General features: G+C 46.9%; 1 protein-coding gene across 8 annotated transcripts in view; it reads left to right on the top strand.

Moving 5' to 3' along the window:
* Positions 1-7,971: 7,971 nt before the first annotated feature.
* CNOT1 (CCR4-NOT transcription complex subunit 1) overlaps positions 7,972-10,603 on the top strand; it is a 106,641-nt gene continuing 104,009 nt past the window's right edge. For all 8 annotated transcript variants that reach the window (XM_056862947.1, XM_056862946.1, XM_056862944.1 and 5 more), the window contains exon 1: positions 7,972-8,081. The gene's annotated coding sequence lies outside the window, so the exon portion shown is untranslated. The remainder of the gene's footprint in view (positions 8,082-10,603) is intronic.

The following is a 10,603-nucleotide window of genomic DNA, read 5'->3' as shown; positions in this document are numbered from 1 at the left end:
TCCCTCATCAAAGGGTCAATAATATTGAAGTGGGCTGACTTGTAGAGGGGACATCTAAAAAATAAATGCTCAGTGGTTTCCAGCTCCCCTGTGCTGCATGGGCAAAGTCTCTCCACCCTGGGGATCTTCTTAAATCTCCCTTCTAATGTGGCAGATGGTAGGGCTGCACATCTGGCCAGTGTATATGAATCAGAATGTGTTCTAACCCTTTTCATTTCCAGGGGGGTATAAGGCACTTTAACCAGGACAAAAAAGTGGTGGTGGAATTTTCCAGAAAATGCTCTCCTAATTACAGAGCACACAGCAGTCACCAGTGCCAAGGCAATTTACAAATGAGCACAACCATAAATTGAGACCCAGCGTAGTGTGGTGGTTAAAGCGTCGGACTAGGACCCGGGAGACTCAGGTTCAAATCCCCACTCTGGCATGGAAACTTGCTGGGTGACCTTGGGTCAATCTTACACTCTCAGTCTAACCTACCTCACAGGGTTGCTGCGAGAATAAAACAGAGAAGAGGAGAATGATGTAAGTTGCTTTGGGCCCCCATTAGGGAGAAAGGCAGGATATAAATGCCAGAGTGACTGAAGGGAGCTTCCACATCCAGAGGCATTAAACATCTGAATACCAGTTCTGGGAGATGGCAACAGCAGAGGAAGCCTCTATGTCCTGTTTGTATGGCTCTCTGGAGCCAATGGTTAGCCACTCTGGAACCAAACACTGGACTAGGCGGACCACAGGCAGGGTCAGAGCTAATTTTTTGAAGGGGGCAAAGTACAAAATGATGTCCCCCATGTTTTGTCTACAAATTTTTATTTGTATATACATATATAATAAACACACATACGTATATAATCAGCTTTTTGACATGACAGAATAAATTGTGGTGACATCTATGAATTAATGAATAATTACACTTTTACACTACCTTACCTTTTAATAATTACAGTTTTGTCAAGTATAAAAGTGTAAGCTGATAGGGCTCATAGGAGAAACGGTACAGAGCTGGGAGGATCAGATTCCTACCCCTCATGAGATTAAGGATGGAGAGAATTTCATTAACAGCAGCCATGAGGCCCTGCCGCCCTGCGTAGGGATGGGGAGACTAGTCAGAACAACAGTAGAGCAGATTACTTCCCTAACGAGTGACTTTAATATTAACCAACAGACTAGGGTTGGTAAATGGGGTGAAGGTAGTGGAGACTTCAGGGGGAAGTAACCATATCTTCCTAGAAACCATTTTGCTGTCAGCAGCCAAGGGAGTTCATAGCCAGACATGTACGTTAGATTTTAGGAAGACAGACTTTAATGAACTCAGGAATGTGATGAGTCATTCTGTGGCAAGAACGCTGGGAGAGGAGCAAGTGAACAGTGATCTTTCCTAAAACAAGAGCTCTTGCAAGCGCAAACCGACAGTATTCTAGTAAGATGGAAATGTGGTAGAGAATTCACGACAATTGAACTTTTTCCAATTTTTCTTTTTGCAAAAACCCATAAAGGGAAATGACCTCACGCTGCCTTCCTTCCAAGGCAAGGCACTGCCATCTCCGCCTCGTTCAACAGCTCCCTAAAGCTGGAAGTGACCACACACCTTATAAGAACATAAGAAAAGCCATGCTAGATCAGGCCAAGGTCCATCAAGTCCAGCAGTCTGTTCACACAGTGGCCAACCAGGTGCCTCTAGGAGGTCCACAAACAAGACAGCTGCAGCAGCACCATCCTACCTGTGTTCCACAGCACCTAAGATAATAGGCATGCTCCTCTGATCCTGGAGAGAATATGTCTGCATCATGACTAATATCCATTTTTACTAGTAACCATGGATAGCTCCTCCATGAACATGTCCACTCCCCTCTTACAGCCTTCCAAGTTGGCAGCCATCACCACATTTGAATCAAAGGCTGCATTTGAATCAGCTGAGCTGGGGACTACAGGCAAGGGTAAGTCCTAAGTTTTGCCTTTACTAAACCTAAGCCTAAATCAACTGAGAAATAACTTAAGTGAGGCTTGCTGGGAGAGCATTGTGTTGTGCCAGAGGATGAGTGGGTGATTAAAGCTTGATTGCTGCTCCTAAAGCTTGATTGCTGCTCCTAAAGAGGGGGTGTTTTGATTGGTGCTGGGTGGAGCTTGTGTGTGAAAGGCAGAGGCTGTGAGCATATAAATTGCAAAGGCTCCTGCTCGCCAGAGGCAGAGCTGAAGGGCGAGAGCACAATGGCTCTTGCCCTGTGGCTCTTAGCCTGGGGACATGTAAGGTGGGTAATAAATCTTGTTATGTTGTTATTTGGTTTAGGAAGAGTGGGGTTTAAAAATCAAAAAATAATAATAAATTGATTAATAAAATACCAGTTATGAAGGTAGAAAGCCAGCAGGGGTTGGGGGGCTATCCAGTGTGCTGCATGGAGTGTCACATGTATGGTTATCTGCCTGCTGGACGTAAGTCGTGGGTGTGTGCTCGGTGCAGGGAGCTCCTGGCTCTCAGGAAGCGAGTTCGCTTCCTTGAGGCCAAGGTAGCTCAACTGGATGAGATGAGGCAGGTAGAGAGAGAGGTGACTAAGGACTCCAGGGATGAAATAGTCACATCCCAGTCCCAAGGTGACGGCAACCTGCCAGTCACAGATGATGGAGCCCTTGGGAAAGGAGGCCATCTCACTGAGGTAAGGGGATGTGGTACCTTAGAAGGGACCTCTTCCTTGGTGGATGAACAGATATCCTCTCGTACCGAGGATATGCCTCAGGGGGGCTTCTTGTAGTGGGGGATTCAATCCTTAGGAATGTAGATAGCTGGGTTTCTGGCAGGTGTAGGGACCGCATGGTGACTTGCCTGCCTGGTGCGAAGGTTGCGGACATTACCTGTCATATAGGTAGTCTGGTAGATAGTGCTGGGGAGTAGGGCTGTCAATTCGGTTCGGTCCGAACAGAAAATCAACCGAATTCTCCTCGATTCGGCGCTTTTCTGTTCGGACGGATCCGAACTCAAAACTGGCGGGCAACCGGGGGGGCCGAATTCAGCGAGTTCGGGAGTTCGCGAATAAATCCGGCAAATTCGGCCGTCAGTAAGCAGGCGCGGGGTGCCCTTTAAACTGATCTGTGCCTCCCGGCCGAGAGGCACACATCAGTTTAAAGGGTAGCCCGCCCCCCTTCAGGGGAGCCGGCTGAAGAGGCGCGGGGTGCCCTTTAAACTGATCTGTGCCTCCCGGCTGGGAGGCACAGATCAGTTTAAAGGGCAGCCCGCCCCCCTTCAGGGGAGCCGGCTGAAGAGGCGCGGGGTGCCCTTTAAACTGATCTGCGCCTCCCGGCCGGGAGGCACAGATCAGTTTAAAGGGCAGCCCGCCCCCCTTCAGGGGAGCCGGCTGAAGAGGCGCGGGGTGCCCTTTAAACTGATTTGTGCCTCCCGGCCGGGAGGCACAGATCAGTTTAAAGGGCAGCCCGCGCCTCTCCAGGGGAGCCCGCTGAAAGGTGCTGGCTGCCCTTTAAACTGACCTGCGCCTCCCAGCTGGGAGGCTCAGATCAGTTTAAAGGGCCCCCGCGTGCCTTCAGGGAATCCCTCTGAAGGCGCGCGGGGGCCGAATTTCCCCCCGAACTCGGATCCCCCCGAATTTCCGGGGATCTGAAGCGGGGGAGTTCGGACTTCGGCACGGGCCGAATAAAAACGGGCCGAATTTTGCCGAATCCGACTGTACCGAATTTTTTTTTTTTTTGACAGCCCTACTGGGGAGGAGTCAGTGGTTGTGGTGCATGTTGGCACCAACGACGTGGGGAAATGTAGTCCGGAGGTCTTGGAATCCAAATTTAGGTTGCTAGGCAGGAGACTAAAAGCCAGGACCTCTAAGGTAGCTTTCTCAGAAATGCTACCTGTTCCACGTGAAGGACCAGCTAGGCAGGCACAGTTGGTAGTCTCAATGTGTGGATGAGACGGTGGTGCAGGGAAGAGGGCTTTAGATTTGTAAGGAACTGGGCAACGTTTTGGGACAAGCTGGGCCTATACAAAAGGGATGGGCTCCACTTGAACCAGGATGGAACCAGACTGCTGGAGCGTAATATAAAAAAGGTGGCAGAGCAGCTTTTAAACTGAACCTGGGGGGAAAGCCGACAGGAGCTGAGAAGCATCTGGTTTGGGCAAACTCAGTGCACATGGACAAAGGGAAAATTGCTTCAGATTGCCCACATGGGAATTACTTAGACATGAAAGGGGATGGGGGGAAAATGCTGGATAGCCACTTAAAGATGCCCAAAAGAACTTGCCAGGCAAGTTGAAAGAGAGGAACAGTGTGGAGATGTTTCTATGCTAATAATAGAAGCCTCCAAGCAAAAATGGGGGAGTTAGAGTGCATGGTTTTAAGAGAAAACATAGATATAGTGAGCATTACAGAAACCTGGTGGAGGGGAGAGAACCAGTGGGATACGGTCATCCCTGGTTACAAACTGTATAGAAATGACAGGGAAGGGCGTATTGGACGGGGTGTTGCTATATATATCAAGGAAGGCATAGTGTCTAATGAGCTAAAGACCATAAAAAGGGCAGACTCGTCCACAGAATCCTTATGGGTGACGATTTCGGGCCCCAAAGGAGATTTAGTACTGGGGACGTTCTATCGGCCCCCTGACCAAATGGCTCAGGGTGATCTTGAGATGGAGAATGAAATTAGGGAAGCATGTAAAGGTAATGAAGTAGTAATAATGGGAGACTTTAACTTCCCTCATACCGATTGGATAAATGTATGCTCCAGTCAAGCCAAAGAGATAAAATTTTTAGACATCCTAAATGACTGTGCCCTTGAACAGTTGGTGATAGACCCAACCAGAGGGGAGGCGATCCTGACTTGGTGCGGGATGTGGATGTAGTTGAGCCAGTTGGCAATAGTGATCACAATGGCATCAAGTTTAATTTATATGTAAGTGGGAAAGTGACTGGGAAATCTCACACAAATACCTTTGACTTTAAAAGAGGGAACTTCTCTAAAATGAGAAAACTGGTAAAGAGGAAGTTGAAAGGAACAGTTAGGAGGGTTAAATCTCTGGAAAAGTCTTGGGAGTTACTCAAGTCCACATTACTAGAGGCTCAGCTAGATTATATACTGCAGGACAGGAAAGGTAGTAATAAGTCCAAGAGGTCACCACCATGGCTAACGGGTAAGGTGAAGGAAGCAATTAGAGAAAAAAAGTCTTCCTTCAGCGACTGGAAGGTTTGCCCAAACGAGGCGAACTCGAGCAAACACAAACTTGCACAAAGGAAATGCAAGCAGATAATTAGAGATGCAAAAAAAGATTTTGAGGGGCATATTGCTAAACACATCAAAACAAATGATAAGAATTTTTAAAAGTATATTAGGAGTAGGAAACCAGCTAGAGAAGCGGTTGGACCATTGGATGACAATGGGAGTAAAGGAACTGTAAGGGAGGATAAAACGATTGCTGAAAAACTAAATGAATTCTTCTCATCTGTCTTCACTGTTGAAGATACAGGGCAGATTCCTTCTCCTGAGCAGAGATTTTGGAGAGGGGAGAATGAGGAACTAAGGCAAATAGTGGTAACAAGGCAGGAAGTCCTAGAACGTCTAGACAAACTGCAAACTAACAAGTCACAGGGACCAGACGGTATTCATCCTAGAGTTCTTCAAGAACTCAAATGGGAAATTGCTGAACTTCTAACAAAGATATGTAATATGTCCCTTCGATCAGCCTCTGTACCAGAGGACTGGAGAATGGCCAGTGTAACACCCATTTATAAAAAAGGTTCCAGGGGGGACCCAGGAAATTACAGGCCAGTTAGCTTAACGTTCCGGGTAAATTGATGAAAAGCATTATTAAAGATAGAATTGTCAATACAATACAATACCTTTTATTGGCATCTTGAAATAGTAAAACACGCCGTAGAGCCAGCATAAAATAGGATAAAATCATCATTATTATTCATTAAAAAAAGATAGTTTATCAATTGGAGTTAAAAGTTTGTGGTGTGTGTGAGCTCTCTTGAATCGAATGATCTTTGGAGATTCTCTCAGTGAGGGCTGTAGCCAAAAAGGAGGCTACTGAAGCAGTGAGATTCCTGTCCTGATCTGCTAGGAGGAAGCGAATTAGATCACTTCTTGGTCTTGTACTTCGAGAATCTGGCAGGTGGCTAAACATTAAATGGCGAGATCCACTGTGGAATGAGCAGTCCAATAGGATATGATCCACCGAGTCGGGGACTCCAGCGTCACAGGCGCATAATTGGGCATTGTGTGGAGTGTGAAGAAACCTGCCGTGAGTCACTGCTGATGGGAAGGCATGTAATCTGGGCAGCATAAAAGCTCTTCGCTGGGATGGAAGTGCTAGATTGTAAAGGTAATTAGCACAAGATCTGTATCTTGTAGTAATCCCCAAAGCGCTGGGAGAACAGATTCTCGGGGTGTATGGAGAAAGGAGCTGTCTTTCATGATCATATAGTCGAAGTTGGATGGTTTGAAAGATATAGAGTTCATCGCTTGATTCAAGGTCTTCTAAAGCGATGCCCAAACTGCGGATTTTTCCTTGGATTGCTCTAGAGTCTAGACCAACTAGATTGCTTGCTGTCCTCCAGCATATACGTTAGATATGAGTTGGAGTTTGCACTGAAGTGGACTTTTAGCCATACCTTAATGGTAGCTAACCATGCTTTAGTTTCCACTAAATGCTGGCCAGTTTCAGCGCATAAGGTTAGGTAGCTTATGCATTTGGGTGCGCCAAAGATCTTGCGAAGGAAGGTAGCTTGAATTTGCTCAACTTCTTTACTAAACGCTTGTATCCAGATTGGTATACCATACAGGAGCTGGGAAAAAACTTTGGCATTGAAAATGAGAATCACAGCTGGTACCATTTGATTGCCTTTAAGAAAATTGGAGTACCGCCAAAGAGGTGCAGATAAAAGGAAGTATTTTTTCACACAACGCATAGTTAAATTGTGGAACTCCCTGCCCCAGGATGTGGTGATGGCTGCCAACTTGGAAGGCTTTAAAAGGGGAGTGGACATATTCATGGAGGAAAGGGGTATTCATGGCTATTAGTTAAAATGGATACTAGTCATGCTGCACACCTATTCTCTCTAGTATCAACAACAACAAGTTTATTTATGGTCAAAGACCAGCAACAAGCTGATATAACTCCAGACATATATAAATAGTTAAATGGTACAGTTATAACACTTAGATAACTTTAATTAAAATTTAGGTTACCTTCTTCTCTCTAGTATCAGAGGAGTATGCCTATTATTTTGGGTGCGGTGGAACACAGGCAGGATGGTGCTGCTGCAGTCGTCTTGTTTTGTGGGCTTCCTAGAGGCACCTGGTTGGCCACTGTGTGAACAGACTGCTGGACTTGATGGGCCTTGGTCTCATCCAGCAGGGCCCCTCTTATGTTCACATCCTGGAGTTCCACAATTTAGCTATGCGCTGTGTGAAGAAATACTTTTTATCTGTTTTGAATCTTTCACCTTCCAGCAAATGACCCCGCGTTCTAGTCCTGAGAGAGGGAGAAAAGCTCCCTCGCCATGCAACCGCCTCACCTAAACTTGAGATCTTGAAGACGCAGATCGCACCACTTGGAGAAGATCGGCATCGCTCTCCAAGACGTCAGGCGACTATAACCGCGAACTGCTATCATTGGTTGACGTTGACACGCCCGTTTTGGAAGCTCGGGAATTCTGATTGGCCGACACCGGGGAAGTACCGGAGAAACGGGGAACGGCCATTAGCCAATCATTGCCTGCCAATACCTCAGCAACTCCGAAAGCACATCCCCATCCGTTCTCCCTGCCCCGCCTTCGAGCGATGGGTTGGGTAAACCCGCCCCCTTCCCCGACAACGCAGGCGCAAAGGCCGCTCACCAGGCGCGAGGAAAAGGGGAGGGAGAAAGTAGGCGGATCTGAAGAAGGAAGTGGTTTCGAGCGCGAGCGTAGGCCGGGCTCTGATTGGCTGGTGGTTGTTTTTTTTTCCCCGCGCAGGTGGGGCCGCGAGTCAAGGCCCCGCCCTTCTCGCCCTGCGTGCGCCGCGGGGGCAGACGGGAAGAGAAAGGCCGCGACGTGAGCGCGCGACCCTCGTCGCCATTTTGTTTTGGAACCAGCCAAGGAGGTAACTAGAGAAGCGCGAGAAGACTCCGGAAGGCGCCCGCTTCGGCCTCGAGACCCCCCTCGCCCCTGGCCCGACCGAGGTGAGGAGGGACGGAGACCGGGGGCGGGGGCGTTTGGCGATCCGGACGCGAGGCTGGGCGTTGGTGGCGACGGGTTTCTCTTCCTCCTCCTCCTCCTCCTGACGCTTGTTTCCCCGCCGCGCTGAGGCGGTGGGCAAGCGAGTTTTGCGGGGGGGGGCAGTCAAATGAATATTAGGTCTCCCTTCCCGAGCACGTGCTGGCCGCGGCGGCTTCGCTTCACGGTCTCCAGCCCAGCCGGGTTTGGGTCGGTCGGCCCGCCCGTCCGTCCGTTTGTGGTGATCGTGGCCTACGAGGGGCTTTCCGCGGACCGCCCGGCCGACCAGCACATCCGCTCGAGTTTCGTACCTGGAGCGAGCGCGGTGTAGGCCGGGCAACGCTTTCGCCCGTTGCAAAGAAGGCCGCTTCGGTGGCGGCAAGCTCCCGCCCAAGTCGTTGAGAGTCGTTAGAGTGGGTCTTGCGGAGAAAGGGGGGCTTTGAACCGTTCTAGTTCTTTGCTTTTTCGATCGTCTCCAGTGCAGGCCGCTTTGTGTGTGTTTAGGAAACGAGGCCTTTATTTACTCACTGTGAGGATCTGGGCTCGTTGAAAGAAGCGTGTAACATCTCTGCGTGTTCTCTCGCACTGAAAAACGGTTGTTGCCAACTTCTCCCCCCCCCTTTTTTTTTTTTTGCATATTAGGTCTTAATGTCGAGGTGGGGAGTGACACTTCTGCCTCTTTATTTTCAGCCGTTAGTTGATAGAGATATTTTGCTCAGTCGGACCGAAGAGCAGTCCGTCTAGTTGGCCGGAAGCTCACAAGGCAATAACGAAGAGCCCCTATAATATATCCCAGTACCTAGGAAGTGGAGAAAGAGTACCTTCCTTTTACTTCCAGGACTAACTCTTGAGTAACTTGCTTCGCCCTTTTCTAATACTCTTGGCCCCTAGTGGCCTGGTTGTTGCCACATCTTGTGCGAATGGACTCTGGAACTTAGTTGCATGTTTTATGAGGCCTGATTCAAGACAACCTGCTTTGCAGGTACAACCTCCGAGATTTCATTCTCACTAGGTGGTTTTAAGCAACCCGTGATTCTTTACTCTTAACATCCCATCTGCAGAGATCAATACTTAACATCTCTAGTCATGGTTACAGTGTTCATTATTTTAGAAACCCGCTGTGCTCTTGGTTTTGGAGATAGGATGGGCAGCTTTTTGAAACTAAATTCTTATAGCTCTGTTAATATTATGATATTATAAATGCTGTTATATTTTTAGTCCCTTAATGATGCTTTACAAGGAGCAGGTTTCTTTCACTGCCACAGCAAGCTGAACTATAGTTAATCTCCCTCCTTCAGTTTGGACCTCATCAACATGTGTGAAGTTAAGATTTCCCCCCATAAGTGACCACCAGTTTTCACTTACATTGAATCTTCACTACTCATTTATCCAGTTCAGAGAAATTATTTGGAACTGTTTAGTTGGGTTGTGATTAGAACATTAATAATAATTTGGTGTTTTTTGAAAATGTGTTTACCCTGGATTCTAGATTATAGCACCTTTTCTAGTCTGGTCCTTGGGGGTAGCCAACTACTTGCTTGCTTTCCTCTTGTGAAATTTATTCTTAGTCTCTACAGCTTAACCCTTTATTAGTTCAGAAAAAAGCCACACCATCTAATCACATCTGTAGTAAAGGACTTTGCCAGAAGGTTTCTGAAAATCCAGGTCTGCTATCCACTTGATCACTCTCATATGTACCTGTTGGATATATTCAAATAATTTTAAAGAAGGTTTGCTGTTTCTTCCTGAGCAGTGTTCTATACACTGAACAATTCTAGTTTTAACCATGCCTTCTAGAATGTTGTTGATGGTGGACTATAGGCTTACAGTTCTCATATCCTGGGTTTCCACTGGATCTTTTAAGAAAAAAGGTAGTTATTTTCTCATTCTCTGATAAGGAAGTGGATTACAGACCAGTGTTAATATTTTAGCTTTGCAGTCGTTGATCTATTTTTGTATTTCAGGGTAGTTCAGAATCTCCCAAATCTATCTCAAATAGATTAATGTCAGTCTCAGTCTTCACTGTTAAGTTGGTTACTGTTTTGATACGTCAAAAGGAAGCATCTTTGTTAGCATGTGAGGGGGCAAACCTCCAATAAGTGGGAATGTAGCAGATGAGGTTTTCAGCTACTTTTGTACTGGTTTCTCTCTCCTGTTTCTTGCTTGGTTGTTTTTTAAAGAAAGCAAACTAAACACCTGGTTGCCTATTTCAGAGACTCTTTATTCCTTGTTTCTGTCACCTGACACTTCTTGGAAATTGCCGTTTTAAGATAGCTTTTCCTTCCATGTTTTTGTGATGAATTGGCTTAATTGTAGTGTATGGAAGCATGTTCTTTGAATTAAGAAAATGTTAAATAAGCTACTAAAGCTCCATCTTAAAGTTAAGTAAAGAAAAACTTTGTGTTGACC

The sequence above is a fragment of the Euleptes europaea genome, chromosome 17 (assembly GCF_029931775.1).
Source record: "Euleptes europaea isolate rEulEur1 chromosome 17, rEulEur1.hap1, whole genome shotgun sequence".
Classification (NCBI taxonomy): Eukaryota; Metazoa; Chordata; class Lepidosauria; order Squamata; family Sphaerodactylidae; genus Euleptes; species Euleptes europaea.
The sequence above is the reverse complement of the archived record's forward strand: the minus strand, read 5'-3'. Positions and strand labels throughout refer to the sequence as shown.